This window comes from Triturus cristatus, chromosome 2_1 (genome assembly GCF_964204655.1).
Source record: "Triturus cristatus chromosome 2_1, aTriCri1.1, whole genome shotgun sequence".
NCBI classification, from domain to species: Eukaryota; Metazoa; Chordata; class Amphibia; order Caudata; family Salamandridae; genus Triturus; species Triturus cristatus.
The window spans coordinates 217,513,422-217,536,231 of record NC_140581.1 but is presented as its reverse complement, the minus strand read 5'-3'; positions in this window follow the sequence as shown (position 1 = coordinate 217,536,231).

Sequence of the window (22,810 nt, the reverse complement as noted above, 5' to 3'; positions counted from 1 at the left end):
TACAGAAATTTTAAATATTTATATTTTTGTTTTTTTTAACTTGATTATCATTTGCTGTGTTTTTTAACTTGCGTATATTTATATTGTATTTGTGCTTTTATGGTGTCTTTTTAAGAACCGAATAAAGATTATAAATTGAAATTGAAATTACTTCAGTGAATTGATGTAATGTTTTCGCACAATCTATTTAACCTACTCTCTTACCACTGCACTATTTTTATCACAGCAGTTTCCAAAAGGTAAAAATGATAAACTTTTTTGCGTCCACCACAAGTCTAGTACATCTCACATCACTGAAACGGAACGGCATATCACCATACGATAGACCATGGTATAATTGTTTAAAAAAATGCTCCAAACATACTATAGCTATCCTGACCTTCGAAACACAAGGTTTGGGTTCCTAAAGTGGCTCAGTACTTTACAGCTGTTGATAGACACAAACCACAAAAAAAGTATTGATCCGATAATACAACGGCAGAACAAAAAAGCAGCAGCTTCAAAACTGCAGTAACTACAACCTGGGCCGGCCACAGAATAACATGTGCCCAAAAGTGAGCTAATACTTGCTAGTTGTTGGCTAATGCTGCAGTGGTGGCCAGCACGGATATGAGGTGGTGAGGGGGAAGGGGGTATGATTATAATAAAAAAGAAAAGTTCACTTAGCTCCTCACTGCTCTGTCCCATAAGCACTTCAGAAATGTTGCAGCTATTTTGAGACCCATTTTCAAGACTAGAAGATGCATTCAAGAGAACACAACATCTTGTTTCCTGACTTTGGCTCCCTGTTATTTGTTTTTGTTAATTTTGGGTCAATTCATCTACTTGAACATGCACATTTAAAAACAAAGTTTTGTAAAAGTTATGTCTAGAACTATAAATGTTTCTCAGGGGGGCATGGGGTCATTTGATAAGCTTACCATTCCTAGCCAATTTCTTTTGAACAAAAAACGGATAATTTCTAAATGAAGACCTGCTTGACACTACCAGCTACCTGAAAACCTTAAACTAAACACAACTCGATGGTCATTGTGCATGACAAGGGAAAATAACACATCCCACACAGGATTAAAAAAAAAAAAAATTATTTGCATACACATGGTGTGCTACCCTTGGCAGGCCAGCGCTTCAGCTTCCCATATAGGGGTAGTAAGCGCCCTATAAACAATACAGTACCTTTGTACACCATAATGGTGCTTTGTAAAAAATAAAAAATAAAGCTTGCACCATATAAACCTGCATACATGCATAGTTTATTTATTCTGATTTGGTAGCTTATAACTAAATGCGAAGCAGCATACATACAAGCACTGAAATATCCCTCAAATGCAATAAAATCCTAAATGTGAATTGTTAAACATATGCTAAGTTTTTAATACGAAAACTTCCCTAACTATTGTGTTCTTCTCCCTAACTTTCCCTCTTCATTTTGTACTTTTTCGTGGAAACACAATTAATTCCTCCCATTGATGTGACAGGTAAAGAGCGTACTTGAACATGTAATTCCCCTGACCAGTTGTGTTTGTTATCAATTTTTTGACAAGAGTTCTTTACGCATCTTTCCATCCATTTTATCAAACTAAATCGTCTCTTCCCCCCAAATCTGTTTGTTTCTAAAGAAGCTTTTTCATAATTTATTTAGATCATAAATTCACGTGTATTCTGCAACTCGAGTGCACAGCCGCTGACATCCTCAGTTGCCATTTGGCTGTGAATCCAAAACCCGCCAACATGAACATACACAGCACATGTTGTTCCTCACTGGAGTCACTCCCTAGCAGAAAACACGAACAAAGAATGGGCTTCTTAAATGCATGAAACGTTCTGCTGCAAAGAAAAGCTTTGAGTTTTGCAGATATTCTACCTATTGTAACTGCTGCAACCAGTGGAAGTTTTTCTTCAAAAGTTTTGAGGGAGGCAGGGGCGCAGAAAATCGGAAACCAGAGACGCCACGCCAAGTTAAGGAACGATTTTGGTGATGCCTAAAACATGGTATACGCTGGAAGTGGGAAAAGGTAACATTTTATTTTTACCACACAACAACTTTGTTTTTCGATGCAGGGCTCTAACGCGCCATTGCCTCCCATTGCTGGTCGCTGGTAGAAGCAGAAAAAAGGCTGACCATTGGTGCTCGGGGAGAATGAGGGTTATGTTCTTCAGTGTACTCGCAGGGAAGAAAGAAGAGCTCCGAGCCTGCTCCTCCTCCCTCGGCTTCAAACCCTAGCCTATCACACGGCAATACTTGCAGCAGGCAACCTGAAGGGCATTCTTTTTTAAATCCTACCAGTCACATAAAAATCCTCTGTGAATATAAAGGGAAATTAAGTGAGCCACAGGCGCAATTGTTAAATGTGTTTGCCTGTGTTGTAGAAGTTAAAGCGGGTGCTGTGCTGCAACATTAAGCATGGACCCCGGGAGGGAGGGGGCCAGGACAGTGGCATGGGACGCTTTTAGTGCTGCAAATTAAGCATGGCGCCCGGGAGGGAGGGGGGCGGGACAGTGACATGGGACGCTTTTACAAGGAAAAACATATGTTTCTCAAGTAAAGGTAAATCGCGGAATGGGGCACTAGTAAAAAAAATAATGAAATAAATAGTCCCTAAACAAAAAGATACAAACCTACAGTGTAGGGAAACTGTAGTTGGCCGGTGCTCCTCGCTTACAAACGGAAGTGATGTATCGGGAGCACCAGCCAATGAGGAGCCTGGAAACAAGAGCAATACAGTTTTTAACCAATGGCAAGCAGCAGCTGTGATTACTCTCGGTAGAGTGATTACAGCAGGTCTTGCAGACAGCGCATGCACACTGATGCTCGACCTATAAAGTGTCATAAATGCAATACACAAAAATAGAAAAACCAAGGAAAGTGTAATGCAAACATATGTCCAAGGTAGGACCAGGTAAGTGTGTTTCAGCCATGAAATAAAAACACAGATCCTTGATGGAGGAGTGTCTAAAACAGTAAAACTGGAAAAGTCATCTCGATCAGTTAGTTGAAAAACTGGCGGCTCAGGTACTGCAATCAGACTAGAAAAATTGAGAAGAGGTGGATCCAAAGAAGGCGGATCTGTATGCACAACATCAGCTGCAGAAGACTCCGTAGTCACAGCAGTATTCACTTCAGTTGTGTTGCTGGATGCAGATGCAGAGATTAATTGTAGTGCATTCTTCTTGGAGTGTCAGCTGAGTGCTGTGGACAATCCCAGAGGAATCTAGGGCACAAATAAACTGTAACTAAAATTAATTTATTCGTAATATCCAAAATCAGTGGACCACTTTGGTCCAAATAAATGCAGCCAAACGGCTTATTTGAAAATAAAAGGTGTGTCTGCGGTGGGAGTGCCATGCTTGAAGCTTTAATTTGTTGACAAATGCCACAACACAAGACTTATTTTTAGGCCTGTTGGTATCCATGCCACAAATAATGTTGCTGTAGCAGCAAAATGGTGGAAGCTCTGGGCAGCTATCAGTACATCTAGACTGTGGTCTTGGTTGGAAATCAAATGATCACAAACACCTGGAATAGTTACAAAATAAATGTTTTCTTCACTTAAGTGGTATGTATATTTAGAAGGAAAGCCTTTAGGTAAAGGGGTGCAGTTTCTAATTGCATTAATTGGATCTATTCTAATTTTAGAATGAATAATTGTAGCAACAGTAGCAATCGTGACTGCAGATTTGACCGCTTCATCGGCCAAATAATTCCCTACAACATGTGCTCCCGCAAGCTCATGACGCAAAGTATGTATAACATGAGCCCGTGGCAACCTGTCTTTGAGGTCTGCCACTTTAACCCAAAGCGATTTATACTTGATTGTGTTGCCTTCAAAATCTTTGAATCCATTTTACCACCAATAATGTAAATTATCATTAAAGGACTGTACACAGTAATATGAATCACACACAATAAGTGTGGGGAATTCAAGATCTTTATGTTCTAGTGCAAGAAGCAAAGCTTTATGTTCAGCCGACTGCACAGTGCAGTCCCCTAGGGACTGTGTGCGAGTTTTGTGTGGTTGGAAGTTCTCGTCCAGCATAACCCCAACAAAAGTGGCACATGCCACTGAACATTGCTGTGTAGATCCTATGGCAGGTTCGACTGAGTGTAAACCTAAAACGAAATACTAGCTAATAGGTCATTGTTCAGAATTATATTGTGTATATAGAGGGAGCCTTTACCATTTTAAGATTTTAGAGGGGCTATATTTGTTTAAATTTTGTTGTACTCATTTTGGGGGCTATTGCGGGTCTCTTTGACATCAAAGCATACAGCGCTCATCATCAGATGTAACATTTAAAAATGGCACCAGCTATGAGCGAAAACACCCTGATTTTTGTTTCTTTCAGAATTGGACTCCTTTTCTGTATTTTTATAATGCACGTAACCAACAGGGAGCATGCCTATACAGTTGAGCATATAACAACTTATTCTTAATGGGGTTTGTGAGCTTTCTCATGTAATAAAATATATAGCGAAGAGAGTGGCGATTTTTAAATTGCTTGCGTTTTGACACGTAAAGATGGCGTTACTAAGATATGTGAGCATCAAGTGTTTTAGGTCTGGTATATAACGCTTACCTTATAACTTGTTACAGGCTTTATCACTTCTGGAGATACATGTAATGTGCTTTTTGGGTGCTCGGATTTCTCGAAATTTGGGACCCGGACACCGTTGCATGATATTGGGAGAATTATTATCCGTAAGTTTAAGGATACCTGTTTCCTTAACTTTGATACCGCTTTAGTTCTATTTTAAAACTTGTCTATCTGCCACTCAAGACAGGTCCTTCTTGACAGTCAATATTGGGTAATTTGGTCACAGAACAACATAACTTGGACTTTTCGGGCAGTGTTATGATAAATTTGGAAGCCTTTCTCTTATATTTATTTATTCATATTTCAAGATGCCGTCACCAGATTAGCTCAAGTTCAGACTTATACACTACCGGTCTTTATACCATAGGTGTTGTGCATTCTAATAATGGACTATAGTAATGCTCTATTACTTACCGGTAATCTTTATTACTCCTGGTCCCGTTGTCCTCGTCCCATTCATTACAAAGTGGAGATAACCATCTCCCGACAGAAAAAAACAAGAGGAATGCTGGGACCCTAATACTGCCCCTCCCACCGGGAGTACATAAGCAGTACTAACCCAGCATCCCGCCTGTACAACCAAGCCCAAACAGGAAGGCCGGCGGGAGGGAGGGATGTATGAATGGGATGAGGACAACGGGACCCGGAGTAATGAAGATTACCGGTAAGTAATAGAGCATTACCCCCAGTTCCCTTATGTCCTCGTCCCATTCATTACAAAGTGGAGAATACCAAAGCAGAAAACCGGCCTTCCGAACCCACAAGCTCACCCAGGAAACCACTACAAAAGCAGCAACCCAAGGGAGCACCGAGAAGGAAGGAAAGGGGGACCGCAGGAAGCAACTGGCCCGCAACCCAGAACAGGACAGCAGGGACCAAACAAGGACCGGAGACAACCAAGAAAAAAAAACAGAAGGCCAGGGCCACAACAAGGAGGCCGTCAACCAGAGAAACCGGAGACTGGGCAACCAGGACCAAGACCCAAAGGACACGGCCAAGGAACCCACCGGACTAGGCTGCCCAGCCCAGAACCACCAGGAAGACACACAGGACCCAGCAGCCACACAGGAACAGAGCAAACTGCGACCGCCCTGAAAAAGGCCAAAGAAAAAACCCAAGACCGGCCAACAGAGCGCAGGCATAAGCACCCAGACCAACAAGGAAGGATGAAAGCACAGGCCAGAAACCTGCCCACCCCGCCAAACCGAACGACCGGGCCCCAGAGAGCCCAGAGGAGAAAGCCAACCAAACCCCGCTGAGAAGGCCCAGGAACCAGGAAAGAAAAACCAGCACCAACAGGGCCACCAAACGACAACCACCAAGCACCCAGCCCAGAGGGAGGAGCCGCAGCAAGAGCCCAGGGGCCGAACAGGAGCGAGACTCCAACCAAACCGACAAGGACAGGGAAGGATACAGAGACCCGAAACCCCAGGAAGCCAAAAACCCCACAGGGAAGGAGGCCGCAAACCAAACCAGGAAGGCCACCAAACCCAGAACATAAAGGGCAGAGGAGGACATCCCAAAGACCACAGGACAGAGATGCCTCCAGAAAGAACCAGCCAAAAGCCGACCAACAACGGGGAGGCCAACAAATACCGGAAACCAATAACAAACAAGTACAGCAAGGGCGGGGACAGGGCCACCGGCCACAACCCCCAGAAACCCCAAACCCAAAAGGGACGGAAAAACAAGGTAGGACGGGACACCAGGGCAACCGGGAACCCCCGGCAGTCCCCAAACCAGGAAACAACCAGGCACGAACCCACCGAACCACAGAGCCAGCCAACACAGGAGGACCCGCAGGCCCAACCAACTCCCGGACGGAGCCCACGCCACGCCCAGGCCAAAGCAAAAAGGCAGGGAGGAACAGAGGCCCCAAGCACCCCACAGCCGGTCCACACAGAAGGCCAGAAAAAGAAACCACCAAAGCGGAAACCAGAGGAAGCAGAGAAGGCAGAGGGCCAAGCAGCAGCAAAACCCCAGACAACCCGCAGCCAGGAGGGAGAACCCCACAGAGGCAAGAGGAACACCACAGAACCGCACCCCAACCAGAGAAGGGGGGGCACCCAAACAGACACACACCCGGAACAGAGCCCGGGGAAGCAAGGGAAGACAGGAGTGAGCCAGGACACCAGAACCAGGAAAGAACCAGGAACGCCCAGCAAATCACACCCCAAAGCCGGCCGAAAAGCGACAGCACAGTCATCAAGCTAAGGAGGCACAGCCCGAGGCCACCCCAAACCAGCAGGAAGCCAGCAGACACGGAGCAACAGGAGGCAACCCAGGACACGCCAACCCAGAAGCACCGAACACCAGGACCCCACACAGGCCCGAACAGGGGAACCACAACCCAACGAAGAAGGAGCACCGGGGCAAAGGGGAAACCTGAAGTCCAACAGCACCCAGCGGAAACCCCAGGACCAGGCAGAAAAAAGGGAAACCCAACCACAGGCAAACCAAGCCCGGGAAGAGAACCGCCGGCAGGAGCAGGCCCAGAAGCACCCACCAGGACACGACCACAAACCCGCACAAAGCCCCGCCAGGACACACAAAGAGAGCACAGACAAGGATGCAGAGCTGAAAAAGGCGACCAACAGGAGCCCAAAACCTGCAGGAGCGGGAAAGCCCCAGCAGACACCCAGCCAGTCATCCACGACGGGAACCAGACGAGACCAGGACCCCCCAGGGAGCAAACACACCCAGAGCCCAGACGGACCCCCAAGCAGGAGAACTGCAGAACAGGAGAGAGGAAACAGGAGCCACGCCAAGGACACGGCAGCAGCGAAAGACAGCCAGGCCGAAACATCAGCAGCACGAACTACAGGGACCAAAGGCGAACCGCCACCGGAAACACACCCCGGGGGGACGCAAAGGAAAGGAAGAGCAGGCGCCCAACCACACTAGCCTGAGAAGCCCACACCAGGCACCCCAGGCGGCCCCAACCAGGAACAAACCAGGCCGACCAAGCGGTACCCCAGTGACCAGACTGGAGCAGGAACGTCGGCAGAACCAGGAGGGGCGGTCAGGAGCACCGAAGCAAGCCAAGGGCAAGCACAGGGAGTGCCAGGGCAGGAGCAACCAAAGACAGAAGCACCCAGCAAGGAAGAGGCAAGCAGCCGGAGACAGCACCAACCAGCCAGACCCTGGAAGCAACCCAAGCACACAGAAGTTCCCTGGACAAACACCCGAAGCCCCGGGCTGGAGCAAAAGAGAACAGAACAGCCGCACACGAGGCAGCACGAGCAACCCTGGAATACAGAGAGGCCAACCCACAGAACGGAACGGAAGCCTGAAAAACAAAAGCGCAAACCTGACCCGCAGGCAGAGGGGGCAGAGTGCCCCCGAGAGCACCAGGCACGACACCAGGAAGCCACAAGGAGAAACAGGCACAGCCCAAGAGATGGGAGGACCTAAAGCCAGGAACCAGGAGCCCCCATGCACCAACACCGCAGAAGCCAAGAAGCGGAGGAGAACACCCAGCACACTCAAGCGGAGCAGAAGCCACAACCAAACAGGCCGCCCTCAGCTGAGGCAAGGCCCTCAGAGAAAGGCGGGCAGACAGACGGACCCAGCACACCCAAGGCCAGGCCACAACACCCGCACCCTGACCCCCCGAGAAACAGGGACACACAGGGGCAGCAAGGAAAAGCAGGGCAGCAAGAAAAGCGGGGCAGACCCCGGCAGGCCAACAGGAACAACGGGTTGCCAACAGGACCCCCCACGCAGCCGCCAAAGGAGTAGGAACACAGTCCTATCACCAGCCGGGAGCAGGGAGCCGTAGCCCGGAGCATGGAGGACCAAAAGCGGACTCCAACAGGCCCCAACCGAGGATGCGAGAGGCAACCCCGACCCGCAGAGCAAGCAGCAGGGGCAGAACGCAAGCAAGCAGGCTGGAGGCCTGAGACAAAAACCGGCACCCCCACGAGCCACAGCCGCCAAAGGGAGCAGCAGAGCCCACAACACAAGGACTCCTGCACAGCACACAGCCCCCGGAGCACCCCAAAGAAAGCACCGACAAGGCCCGAGAGCACAGCAGCCGGGAATAGAGCCCGACCGCTCGCACAATCAGAGGCCCGCCTGACGGGCATAGGAACCCCAAGGAACACAAGTCCAAAGGGCACGCACGGGGAGAGCACCAACAGCGAGCCACCGCACCGAGGCACCCGAGACATGAACTGGGCACCCCAGCACCAAAGACAGATGCCCACGCCTCCCGCAGCACAGCCAAGTGGAAAGAGGCAGCAACGTCCACCACAGGCTGGGGGAAGGAAGCCGACAAGAGGAAGAGGGGGCCACCAGACAACAAGGCCCCCACCGCTAGCACACAGACTTGGCTACCGGAGCACAAAAAGAAGACAGAAGGAAGCCCCATAGAGCAGAGGGATGCGGAGCCGCCCCAGAACCAGGCAGGTCGCAGTATGAATAGTGCACTCAGAGGCAAGACCACCACCGGATCCGCCATCCCACAGTGTCCGCTCCAGATGACCAGCCCCAAAGCAGAAGAGGGCGGGAGCCATGGGCAGGAGCAGAGAGCTAGCGACTAGGGATCCGGTCGTGAGCAGCTGCCCCGAGCCCAGAGTCCATGAACACCGCTGCCACTCCAGAACACAAGTGAGAAGCACAGCATTGAAAAGAAATACCCAGCTGCGCTGATTGCAAGCCACGCCAGTGCATGCAGCACTGTAGACCCCCTGTGAACACAACACACAACATAGCGTGCAAACATATGATCGTAAGCCCAGCAAAACAGCAGGCGTCGATGTTCCCAAAGGAAGGGCACTCCAGGAACCAACCCAGGAACGCGGAAATGCGGAGCAGAGCTCGAAAGGATCCGAACCCATGTAATACAGAGACTCCTGGAGATGCCGGGGACTGAACCCGGGACCTCATACATGCGAAGCATGCGCTGCACCACTGAGCCACATCCCCGCATCCGCCCAGCAGAGCACAAGAGCTGTCAGCTGAACACGATCCCAGCCAGCCCCAGCAGACAAAAGCCCTGCAGAAAGCAGCGCCGAAGAACCGCACAGGGAAGAAACAGTGAAAGGAAGGAAAACCGACAAGCGGCACTCACCCGGAGTGGGGGGCCAACCCCAGGAACAAGGCCCCCCACTCCAAACACCAGCACATCCAGGAGACCGGCAGGAGCCCATTCAACGCGGAATGTCTCACCCAGCCAAGCTCGGGAAGACAAGTCCACGACCCGGAAGAAACCGGCAACTCCAGCCCCAACCGCAAAGGGCCGGGAGGACATGTAGAACAAGCAGGATACCGGCGCCAACAGTGGCTGACTCCCAGCAAGTCCGGCAGGCCAGGAGACAGCCCAGGGAACCCTGTGCCCACACAGCCAGGCAGCTGGGCGGGGGGAGAAGAGAAGCACCGTCACTCCAGCCCAGTAGGAGCAGCACCAGCACGGTCAAGTCCAATCTGTCGACAGACAGAAAAAAGAGCAGGTGGATGCTGGCTTAGTACTGCTTATGTACTCCCGGTGGGAGGGGCAGTATTAGGGTCCCAGCATTCCTCTTGTTTTTTTCTGTCGGGAGATGGTTATCTCCAATTTGTAATGAATGGTACAAGGACATAAGGGACCTGGGGGTAAGGATTGTTTTCCTTTTACCATCAGTGAAGAACCGAGATTTAAACCCAGCGGCGCAGGGGACACGCCCGAAGTCTTCGGGTTCACCTGTCTTAGAGTACAGAGACACGGGATTCTTCTGTTGACATCAAAGATCAAATTTATTAGCTGCAGCCAGTAACAGAGGTCCTAGAAGTACAACACGGTGTATGTTCTCAGGAGACTGCTCAACTTAATAGAGCGGAGCATCGTCTTTTATGCCAAAAACCGAGTTCCTGGCTAGCATCAATTACTCACAAATTTGACCAATCAGAGGATGATATTTACAGAGGCATCACATAACGACAAACCCACTTTCAGTTATCCAACCCATCGCCAATGACAAGGCATAAATCCAGCATTCTTGCTCGAACAGGCCGGACGGGCCCATCATAAAAAGCCTCGACCCAAATCAATAATTAGGCCATAAGGCCATAAAAGGAAGGAGCAGAAACAGATGAGAAGCAAGATAGAGGGGTGTGTGCGTGTGCCATAGAATCAATAATGTCCTGCTCTTTGATCTCTATCTGACCAGCTGCTTAACAAGGTACTGGCTCAACAAGTTTAGCCTCGGGCAACAGGGTCAGTTGACTCAGGTCAAACAGGAGTCAACACGAATTCAAGCTAAGGTGTATGCGTCCCTAGAGGCTCGCTTGGCCACAGTCATCCTGTAGTCATTAGCCTATGTGAGGGCAACCACAAAATGGCGGTTATGCACAAAATGGAACCCAAGGGTGCAGACTAGATCGTCAAATACACAGTGAATCCATCAGTGTAGCATGACGAAAACGCTTACGCATACCGCACTTGTCAGTCGCGGTTCGCTGATACCAAAACCATCACGATACGACAACCTTCATTAAATGGGTTCAGAATTCACGGAACCACAGACCCTCCTTTTGCCCTTACATAGGCAATAACCTAAACTCACGTCAATCTGAATCCAGGTCTATGTTCATCAGATCATTGAGATGTTGCTGTAGCATCATCCTGGTACTTAGTAACTCTCTCTGGACAGGTCTCCTCGAACACGAGGTAGCAAAAAGGCCACAGATAGCAGGAGCACACTGTATACAAAGACAGAACAGGAAAAGGATAGCTAATACCATCCCAATGACCATCAGAATCTTCCATCCCCAGGTGGATAACAATCCCCAGAACCATCCCATTAACGACCAATCTCCTTCGTCCACATGTACGGACTCGGAGAGCTTATGTCGGAGCGTTGTCTGGAATGAAAACACAACAGCTTGATTGGATCAATTTACAGACCCCTCCTCTATCTGCAAGTATGACATCTAACGCAACTCTGTTCTGAAGAGTCATAAGGCGATCCGACTGGAGCTCAGCAGTCAAATTACTAAGGGCGCCGGCAGTCTCGACTATGGTGGACTCAACTACTCTTGTCAATTGCCGTATGTTCCTGCTGTTAACCATAGGTCCCCAAAACGGCAGAAAACCCTTCAAGAAATCTCCCAATTCTTGTCCTGCGGTATCTTCCTTTCTGAAGACACCTCTAACGACTCTCATCTTGTGGTAACCTGCCGCAGCTGTAAATGTAGGAGGTAACAAGAACGAGACAAAACATGTGCCCGAGAAATCAGGAGGCAACCATGTATACACTCTGTCATGGCAAATGAAGTAGGTACCCTTAGCTGCTAGAAACGGTGGGGAAGTCTGGGATGCAAAAACATATGTCTCAATGCAAACACTCTTCCCTAGCTGAGCTCTAGGATTCTTGCCATTACCTTGCAGACAGTAATGACCCTGATGGGGTACTATCCAAATCGGAGAGGATCTCTTCGCTCGCTGGTTCCCACTCAGACTAGCTCCATATCCAGTAACGTTCCATCCAATATACGCTAGCGTCTCATCTCTCGGGATAGTCTCATAAGAACCTATTCCTCTAATCATGTCGACTATTCTCTTGACCAGAGCACTATTCTTCGGATTATCCTTCACAGAACGTAGGGGGTTGACTTCACGGGCATAAATGAACATTGTTCTGTATGCCCACACAGAACCATTGTAGCTAAATGGCAGGACCAGGTAAGGAATACCTTTATCGGTAGAATGGGGCATAAGGCCACACACCCAACAATTAGTTGTGTTCACTACTAGCTGGTGTTGGTGCAGAAGCTGAACAAAGGAATTATTAGCGAATTCCATTCTCCTAATGGACTCATGTTCGGGGAGAGGGTGAAAAGAATGCGAAGAAACAGTAGGAGGAGGCATGGGTTGTGCAGTGGGCATGAATGTTACTTGAATAGAGAATGTCACATATCCAATTAAAAACATCATTAAACTAAACAGTATAAACAGACATAATATCAAAAAACATTTTCTACTCATTATTATACACATTTTGTTCTTGAAGCTCATTCTTTTCATAGGTCTCTCCATCCCGAAAAACTCCATCCTCTAATCGTGCTGCTCGCGGCGGATGGGTGTTCCGTGCTAAGGAATGCGCCTGTCGGTCCAGGGAACACCCTTAGACCAACCAGAACCGTCGACCTAACGTCTTCGGCTTGCACTCCAAGGACTTGGCACCGCGACCCTACAGCTGAACCCGGATGGTGGTTCGAAAAACAAAAATCAAAATAGTTGCTCGGAGGGTAGCTAACCTTAAAAAAACAAAGAAGGAACTTAATTTGTTATTTGTCCCGCGACTCGTGGTCGCAAATTATAACGCTCTTTGCCAGGCAATGTCTGTTCTCTGAAAAGTAGCTCAGGTTTAACAGTGTTCAAACGGTTCGATGGAGGCACAACTTCTTGAAGAAGATTATCGCTTTCTGGCTCAGTGTTTGTTCCAATCAATCGGGCATCGCTGAAAGGCAGAAAACGAGGCACGGTCTCAGTCTCAGAATCAGGAAGTCCTTTTTGGACCCACCGGTCGTACGGCAGAGGCAACGGGGCCCTCTTACAATGTATGCCGTGAATCCAGTTCTTTTTACTGTGCACTCGTACCGCAGAACGGGTAGACAATAACACCAGGTAAGGTCCTGTCCAGCGGGGCTGCTCGTTCTTGGTTCGCTGAAAATTCTTCACGAGTACCCACGCGCCAGGTTCAATGGTGTGCCCTGGATCTTCAGAAACCTGTGGCAAAGTATCATGAACCTGATGATGCAGAACACACAATTTAGCCGTCAATTCGTACAGGTAGTCAAGCAATACAGGGTGTTCTATCTCACTAAATTTTGTCGGCCGCGGCACGCCCCAAATATTTGCCGGGCGACCAAACACAACCTCATAAGGACTCAGACCCATTCGCGAATGCACAGTCATTCTTGTGGACAGAAGGGCTAACGGCAAAGCATCAGGCCATTGTAGACCAGAGCTCGCTTGAATTTTGGCCAATTTCAATTTTAACGTGCCATTGTAGCACTCAACTAGACCAGCTGACTGGGGATGATTGGCAGCGTGGAACTTCTGCCGGATTCCTAATCCATCACACACTCTCTTCATCACTTGACCCACAAATTCACTCCCATTGTCACTCCAGACCATTCTCGGCAACCCATACCTAGGGAAAAATTCCTTAATATGGGCTTTAGCTGTGGACAAGGCAGTATTGTCCTTCAAAGGGTAGGCTTCCACCCATCTAGAAAAAGAGCAAACAACCAGTAAGACATACTTCAGGTTGTTGCACCTCTCCATGTGGATGAAATCTAGCTGCAAAGCCTCAAACAGATACGTGGGAGGAGCAAAATGACCAGCTGGAGTTGGAGTTCCCTTACCAGGATTGTACCTCAAACAAACCATACAGTTCTTGACCAAATTCTCTGCACACTTAGGAATTCCAGCATTTTGCCATACTGGGGCCAACAACTTACAAATCCCTTTCACACTGATATGGGCCATTCCATGTGCCATCGTAACCACTGGAAGTACATACGCATCAGGCAACAACCATCGCTGATGCTCTGACAACTCAACCCAACAACCATTCGAGTCCAATTTACCCTTGCTTTCTCTCCATTCATTCAACTCTTTCTCTGTAGCTTCAGCTTGGATGGATTTCACACTCTCACACATACTTCTATCTGGAACCCATCTCACCGAACCCGCGACATACATTCGACTCATCACATCTCTCGCAGTCTCTTTCGCGACTTCATCTGCAAACGCATTACCACGACCAACATCATCCGTGACTTTCTTATGCGCACTGCATTTCACGATTGCAACTTGCAACGGTAGAGTAAGATATTTAAGAAGTTCATTCACCAATTGACCATGTTGGATCTTGGTCCCATGCGAAGTCAGAAACCCACGTTCTCTCCACAATCGTCCAAAGCTAAGAGCAACACTGAACGCATACTGGCTGTCAGTGTACACAGTCACTCTTTTCCCTTTCGACAACACACACGCTCTTGTCAATGCAATCAACTCTGCCGCTTGTGCTGAATTATGTGGGATACGAACAGCTTCAACAATTGTATGCAAAGTCGTAACCGCATATGCCGCAGTCGTATCACCATTCGGAAGCTTGAAGCACGAACCATCAACCCATAAAGTACCATCACATTCTGCAAGAGGAGTGTCCCTAAGGTCTATCCTCCCTTTCGTTTCTTCCTCAGTCCTAAGAAAACAATCATGCTGTTCGGTATCATCTGTCTCAGTTGAGATCGGCAACAACGTGGCTGGGTTCAACGTGTTGCATCTCTTTATATGTACATGACTTGCTAACAAGGTCAATTCGTAACCTGACAACCGAGCACTAGTTAAGTGCTGTGTCTTGGTACGGTTCAACAAGGTATCCACTGCATGTGGAACCATCACAGTCAGTGTATTGTCCATCACCAAACCAGCGGACTGTCGGATTGAAACAGCCGCTGCCACTGTAGCTCTCAAACAACTCGGCAACGCTCTGGCTGTCGGATCCAAAGTCGACGAAAAATAAGCACATGGGCGTTGCTTATCGCCAAACTGTTGAGTCAAAACTGACAATGCACATCCCTCTCTCTCGTGGACATACAATGTGAAAGATTTACTGTAATCGGGGGTACCCAACACAGGAGCCGAACACAGGGCATCACGCAATTCTGAAAAACTCTTCTGACATTCGTCAGTCCAAGGAATAGGATTCGGAGTATCCTTAACAGTAAGAGCTATCAAAGGTTTTGCAAGCAACGAAAAATTAGCAATCCACTGTCTACAGTACGATTTTATACCTAGAAATGCACGCACTTCTCTCTGTGTCGTAGGCACACTCATTTTCGCAATCGCTTGAATTCTTCCTGGGGTCAATCTTCTTCCCTCCTTCGTTAAGAGGTGACCTAAGTAGGTAACTTCTTGTCGGCAATACTGCAACTTCGAAAGAGAAACCTTATGATGAAAATCAGACAAGTGACGTAACAACGACAGAGTAGCCTCTCTACAAGTCTCTTCATTGTCAGCAGCGACTAATAGATCGTCAACATACTGAATAAGGGCGGCACCATCAGGTAAAACCAACAAATCAAGTTGCGTCTTCAAAGCTTGACTATAGATCGATGAACTCTCACAATAGCCTTGAGGAGCGCGTTTAAACCGGAAACTTCGGCCTCCTAAAGAGAAGCCAAAAATATCTCTACTCTCTGCGGCAATCGGGATGCTGAAGAAAGCATTCTTCAAATCAATCACCGAAAACCACGTGGCTGTAGCCGGAATCAAAGTCAGTAAAGCGGTGATATCAGGCACAACAGGGAATTGTGGAACAACGATCTTATTCACCTCGCGAAGATCGATCACAAACCTATATACAGGAGGTTGTGAAGAATCGGTTCTTTTCAGAACAGGCAAAACCGGACTATTGCACACATTACCTCTCGTTTCCTCAATCACACCTTTCTCAATTAGATCAGAGATGATCGCCAAAAGTGCTCTTTCACCATCACTTGAGATACGATACTGTGGAATGCGTGGCAATCTAGCATTCGCCTTCAATGTCACAACAGATGGCGGGATCTCCAAGAGACCCACATCATTAGGACCAGTAGCCCAAAGAGAATCAGGAAGAGAAGACAGTTCAGCTGGAAGTTGGTCTTTAGCCAAATACATCGGAGAGATCACTCTCTTTCCCAATGTAAGCTGTACTCCTGAAGGAGAACAATAAAGCGTTGCATGCAATCTCTTCAACAAGTCCAATCCCAACAAGTTCTCACCACAACCTGTCGTCAGAATGAGGGGTGCTTCGAAGTCACAAGGTCCGACAGAAAGAGACAAAGGACTAGAAATCGGATTTCTAGCCGGGGCGCCAGAAAATCCTACTGAAACATTCGTTGAGCCAGACAAAGGTGCGCCAGGGAGTTTAGAGTGCATGATAGAACTCTTCGCAGCACCAGTATCCAACAGAAAAGGCTCTGACACACCTGATGCAATCACTTCAACATAAGGTCCACTCTGATCTACTGGAACTGAAACGACTCCCTCTCTTTGTCTGTGGCTGTCCTAGCAATCATTACCTTCCATATTCTCACCTTCAACGTAATAATCGTCTGCATAATACTGAGCCGTCCTACCAGGTGCGCCATTCTGTTGATCAAAACAATTCATCGAATTCTGCGGAGGCAAGGAACGCGCAATCTGGGACATACCACGTCCTCGACCTCGCGGAGCTTGTTGAACACCTCGACCTCTCATACCAGAAACACCATTCGTGCGCTGTAATAAAATCGGGCAACTATTCTTGAAGTGACCCTCTTCTTTGCAATACGCACACTGATTAGGGCCTACAGAAAAACGCTGTTGAGAAGACTCGAACCTTTGCGAGTTTTTCTGATATTGTTGGGGTTGCTGATAATCACGCTGGGTATTGCGAGGCGGGTATGCTTGCTGCAAAAGAACCTTAGTCTTCAATTCTTCTATCTTTTTATCCGCTTTCTCTATCTCATCCTTATTTCTATTCTCATAGTACTCGGCAGTAGCCAATATCTGTGCTGACGAAGAAACAGCCCAGGCACTTTCAGAATCCTTCAACCTATTGCACAACTCGGGAAGCAAATTATGCACAAACTTGTCAACGAACAACCTTTGACCACCTTCTGTACTCATGTCTTGACCATTGTGGTCTGCAAATGTCTCTTCAAATCGAGTGAAAAAGTTGGACACAGTTTCGTCTTTCTTCTGCTTGCATGCAGACAACTTGTCCCAATTGACACGCATAGCAGGCATCAAAGTCTTCATATAATCAATAATTCTACCAGGGAGATCAGCAATCACATTCTCGGGTTTAGCACCACCTATTTGTCTTTCATCTGCAGTTCTAAGATTATTCCATGTATCACCTAATTCCTGCGCATGATCCGTATGAGGAATCTTACTCCATATAGGCTGTGGAACAACATTCCCAAATAACATATCTATATCAGCCAAATTCATAATACATGAACCCGCAGTTTGAGATAGCTTCTTATAAAACCCCGCAGGATTTTTACGTGGATCAGGCAGAGTCTGCTTTAGAGCTAGGACTTCGGCACGTTTCCATGAAACATGTACCCAAACGCGCTGGAAATGTGCCAGAACAGATGGATTAGCATTCGCAGTGCCAGGTCTCCAAACGGGAGGAACCTCACGCATCGGATATTGACGTGCCTTTCTCCTAACTGAAGAATCAGGCTCAAATAATGAATTAGAAGGAAACTCACTCCTAAATGACAACAATGTCGTGACTGCTCTTTCAACATCAAGACCCACTATAGTTCCTTTCGCAAACTCGGACCGCACATGGAACAACTCAGACGGAGAGTGCCCTACCTCACTATCTTCCCACTGTTCACGAAGGAAAGAACACATCATATCAAATACGTATCTCTGTTTCGGTGCTTCCCATTGATGGAAAACATCCATAACACCCTCAAGATCATAGTGCGAAGGAAAGGTAACGCATTTACGCGCCAAGTGATCCAACACTGTCCGTTCATCAGGACCAGGCAATTGACTACGCAATTGCTTACGCTCTACAACAGGAGACATACCCAATGAACCCATTAGAGGAGAAAAAAGACTAGCAACCGCATCAGTCATTCTCCGTCGAGCAGAAGGAGAAGGTGACAAAAGAACAGGAGACAAAGCAGAATGAGAAGGAACCGAAGTCGGAACAGTAACAGAAGGAACAGACAACACAGGTATAGGAGTAGCAGACGAAGGAGGTAGCAAAGACGGCGGCCTTTGAGAAGGCTGCGCCGAAGCAGTAGTAGCCAGTGGAGGGAGAGCTGGCTGTTGAGGAACCACTGGAGGTAAAACAACCGGGGGTTGCGCAACTACAAGTGGCGGAGGTGCGGTAGCGCTCTGAGCATAAGGTGGTGGTGAACTTAATAGATGCGACATTAAAGGATCTTTCGCAAGATCTTTCTTTTCTTCTTGCTGTTGAGGCGGCAAAGCTGGATAACATTTGTCTACCGCTAATTGACGTTGCCTAAACATCTGTTCGCTTTCTTGCTCTTCCTCATTATCCTTAAACTGTATAGCAGCCTGCACCATCGACATACCTCGTGCACGCTTATTTTGCTTCGCTAACCTAATTTCCTTCTGTTAGGCTTCTTTTCGCCAAAGGCGGAAAGAGTCAAACATTGCCGGCCGGGCTTTCTTTTTGAAGAGTCTAACTTCTAAATTATCTAAAATCTCCGTGTCATAACTACCATATTGGGGCCATTTTAGGACACCATCCTTCCTAGTATACCTAATCCATACATCATTATATGTGATGGGGCCCACGCCGTGTTTTAAATAGAGCTCATAGGTCGGAGTTCCAATCGGAGGCACCGGACACGAGTCCTCCAATCGGGAATCCCTATTACAACCATAGCAGAATATCTTTCCAAATCTGCTAAGACCAGGCATCTTTGCTCACTAGTCTAGCTTCAAACTTCAAGGGAATATCAAAACGATAGCCTCGTAAATACACGAGTCCCTCGGCTTTGGGGCCTGCAAGTACCAAATCAAAGCGATCCCGAAGGATACCAAAACAAACTAAGGACTGGGAGACGCTCCACTCATACTTAACTGAAATATCGATGACGTCGCCAGAAGACGCGTCTATCGTCTCGCTTTACAAGTCATCAAAAGGGCTCCAAGACAGGGCGACAGTCAGGGCAGCAGTCCTTCGTAGCCGTCGGAATGCGGGGAACTTCGCAGCAAAGACTTTCGGACCACAACGACATACAGGGGTCGATGAAGTGGTAGGCCTCCCTCCAGAATTTTCACACGAAGCTCCTCATGATCTTCAGGCTTGGACCAGTACCGCTGAAGTCGCCCCAGAGTTGGGCGCCAACTGAAGAACCGGGATTTAAACCCAGCGGCGCAGGGGACACGCCCAAAGTCTTCGGGTTCACCTATCTTAGAGTACAGAGACACGGGATTCTTCTGTTGACATCAAAGATCAAATTTATTAGCTGCAGCCAGTAACAGAGGTCCTAGAAGTACAACACAGTGTATGTTCTCAGGAGACTGCTCAACATAATAGAGTGCAGCATCGTCTTTTATGCCAAAAACCGAGTTCCTGGCTAGCATCAATTACTCACAAATTTGACCAATCAGAGGATGATATTTACAGAGGCATCACATAACGACAAACCCACTTTCAGTTATCCAACCCATCGCCAATGACAAGGCATAAATCCAGCATTCTTGCTCGAACAGGCCGGACGGGCCCATCATAAAAGACCTCAACCCAAATCAATAATTAGGCCATAAGGCCATAAAAGGAAGGAGCAGAAACAGATGAGAAGCAAGATAGAGGGGTGTGTGCGTGTGCCATAGAATCAATAATGTCCTGCTCTTTGATCTCTATCTGACCAGCTGCTTAACAAGGTACTGGCTCAACAAGTTTAGCCTCGGGCAACAGGGTCAGTTGACTCAGGTCAAACAGGAGTCAACACGAATTCAAGCTAAGGTGTATGCGTCCCTAGAGGCTCGCTTGGCCACAGTCATCCTGTAGTCATTAGCCTATGTGAGGGCAACCACAAAATGGCGGTTATGCACAAAATGGAACCCAAGGGTGCAGACTAGATCGTCAAATACACAGTGAATCCATCAGTGTAGCATGACGAAAACGCTTACGCATACCGCACTTGTCAGTCGCGGTTCGCTGATACCAAAACCATCACGATACGGCAACCTTCATTAAATGGGTTCAGAATTCACAGAACCACATCAGTATAAAGGTGGTTTTAACCAAAAATCCATCAAGCGTTTGGTATGTTTTAGCATATAAGAATAGATCTACATTTGATGAGATTTAGCTAGATTGCATCATAGTCATTAAAATAAAATTGCTGATTTTAAATATTCTATTTGAAAAATATCTGTGAGGAGCGTAGTCGAGACAGAATTATGTGTTCAGGTCGTTACTGAAGGGAAATCTGTGTTCTATCTCTTTACAGATTTACGTGTCATAATATCAATCTGACTGCTCGCATAAGAGCCACACTTCAAAGAACTTCTGATACATATCATTGACCTTTTAAGGTACGCTAGAATGACCAAATAATGCGTTTAGATATTCTTCTGGATCTGGTTCTCTTGTGTCATCTCTTAACTTTTTGGTGCTTTATTTTGGAGTTTATGACATTAATCTGTTGCAGTCTCATTTCTTCTTTTTTCTTCTTAATGTGATTTATAACATTGATAATCTATTGGAAAGTCATAGTGTCCAATCTGATTTGTTTCTTTTGGACTGTACAATAAATGTGTTAGTTGCTGTTCTTGTTCTTTCCTCCCTTTTAGAGTGTCTAATATATTCTTGTTTTGTGTCTTTTTTGTATTTAACTGTTAAATTGATTGTCTTCCCATGAGCTTCTAAATATTGATTATTGTCATGATATAAAGAAGGATAAGATACTTTATACATGAATTACAAGTAATGTTTTGTCTGGTTCAATTGTATTTTATGTTTTGTATTTGACTACACATTGTAAATAGTTTCTTGTTTGTATATATTTTAGCCCTGAAGAAGTCCTTGAAACGCGTCGGCAGTCTTGTCCACTGCATGCTGTATTTTAAGAAATTTTCAATGGATTAAAAGAATAAAAGAAACAGTTTTCTACAATCAAAATGACCACTGTTCTTTTCATTTGGGAAGATACCAACTCATTTCATTTCTTTATGCTAGATTGTGGACAATAATTTGCCTTCACTAATAATGTACTTGTTGTCTTGAGTGCAGGGCCATTTATGTTTAATATATTTATACTGTTCAAGAGGTAAGACAGAAGTGGGCATGGGGTATACATGCTCATACTGCACGAATTCTTGTGTCTGTAAAGACGGGTCAAAGATAAAGTCTATATCAACAGCTTTTAAGGAAGATGCCCACTGTATCAATCTAGGACTGAGGGCTTTAGCATTAGGAATGCTGACTTTTGTGACAGACTCTATGGCTGGCACAGAAGTGACAACAAATATGTGTTTCCCTTGTGCAAGTGGCCGTTCACTACAGTCAGTATTTTTTCAGTGGAAGCAAAACACATTTCCACACTGGAATATAAATGTGATTTATTTGCTATAGGCATATTTCACCTTCATTAAAGGTGATATAGGTAAATCCGATTGCACCTGGTAAAATACGGATGACTAGGTTTGTACTATTTACACGTGTATGTACGTGATGTGTGGCAAGTAAGTCAGATTGTAAGTCTCTGAGTGTATTCATGTGTTCTGATGTCCAATGTGAAGTGGAAAAATTGATTCATAAAGTGGTTTAACGTGTTGTGCATAATAAGAAATTTAGGTTTTGCTGAAATTAAGAAATTCTAACAGGGATTGTAATTTCTTTAATGCATTTGGAGGTTGCAATTGTGCACACTTCTCCCAAAAATAAGGTACAAGACTCTTTCCCTCACATCCTAGGAAAGGGACAATTAGAAAAACTATATTAGATTTCTTAAAGTTGCCAAATATGGGTTTATTTCATCGTCTGTTAAGTAGATATCATCTACATAGGATGATGCATCGGGGTCAATATTGTTTAGAATTGACATGATGTGCACAGCAAATAGTCCTGGGCTATTTTTAAAGCCCACTGGGAGTCTTGTGTATCTTCTTTGAAAGCCAAGCAATGAGAAGGCTGTCCAATTTCTGATTTCAAGCGCTAGATTGTGGCTGAAAAAAATGTTGGAAATATCCAAGGTTGTTTTTGTATTTTTTATGTACTATATTGTTTATGAGTGCTGTACTATGTGTATTCTGTATTGCAAAGGTGAGTGTCTGACTGTTTAAATGTCCATAATCCAAAACTATACGATATGATGATCCGGTTACAATACAGGGAAAAGGGAATTATTCATCTGAGAGACACAGGGTTCAATTACGCTCCGATACTCCAATTGGCATCCCATTTTATAGGTCACTGCGGTTGCACTTGCGGCCGGACTGTATACATATAACATGATAAGGGGAGTCCTCATCCCAGCCGACATGATTGCAATATAATGCAGGGGCTAGTGTAAGAGCCCATTCTGCCACATAAGCGTGTTTAACTTGGTCCGGGACAAGGGCAGAAAAGAAGGAAGTATTACATCCTCACCTTACGGGGATGTTCGTACAAACTGTGGGGGCCAATCGACCTCTGTCAAAATGATGTCTTAGGACAAGCTACATTTTCCCAGAATATTGCTTTAA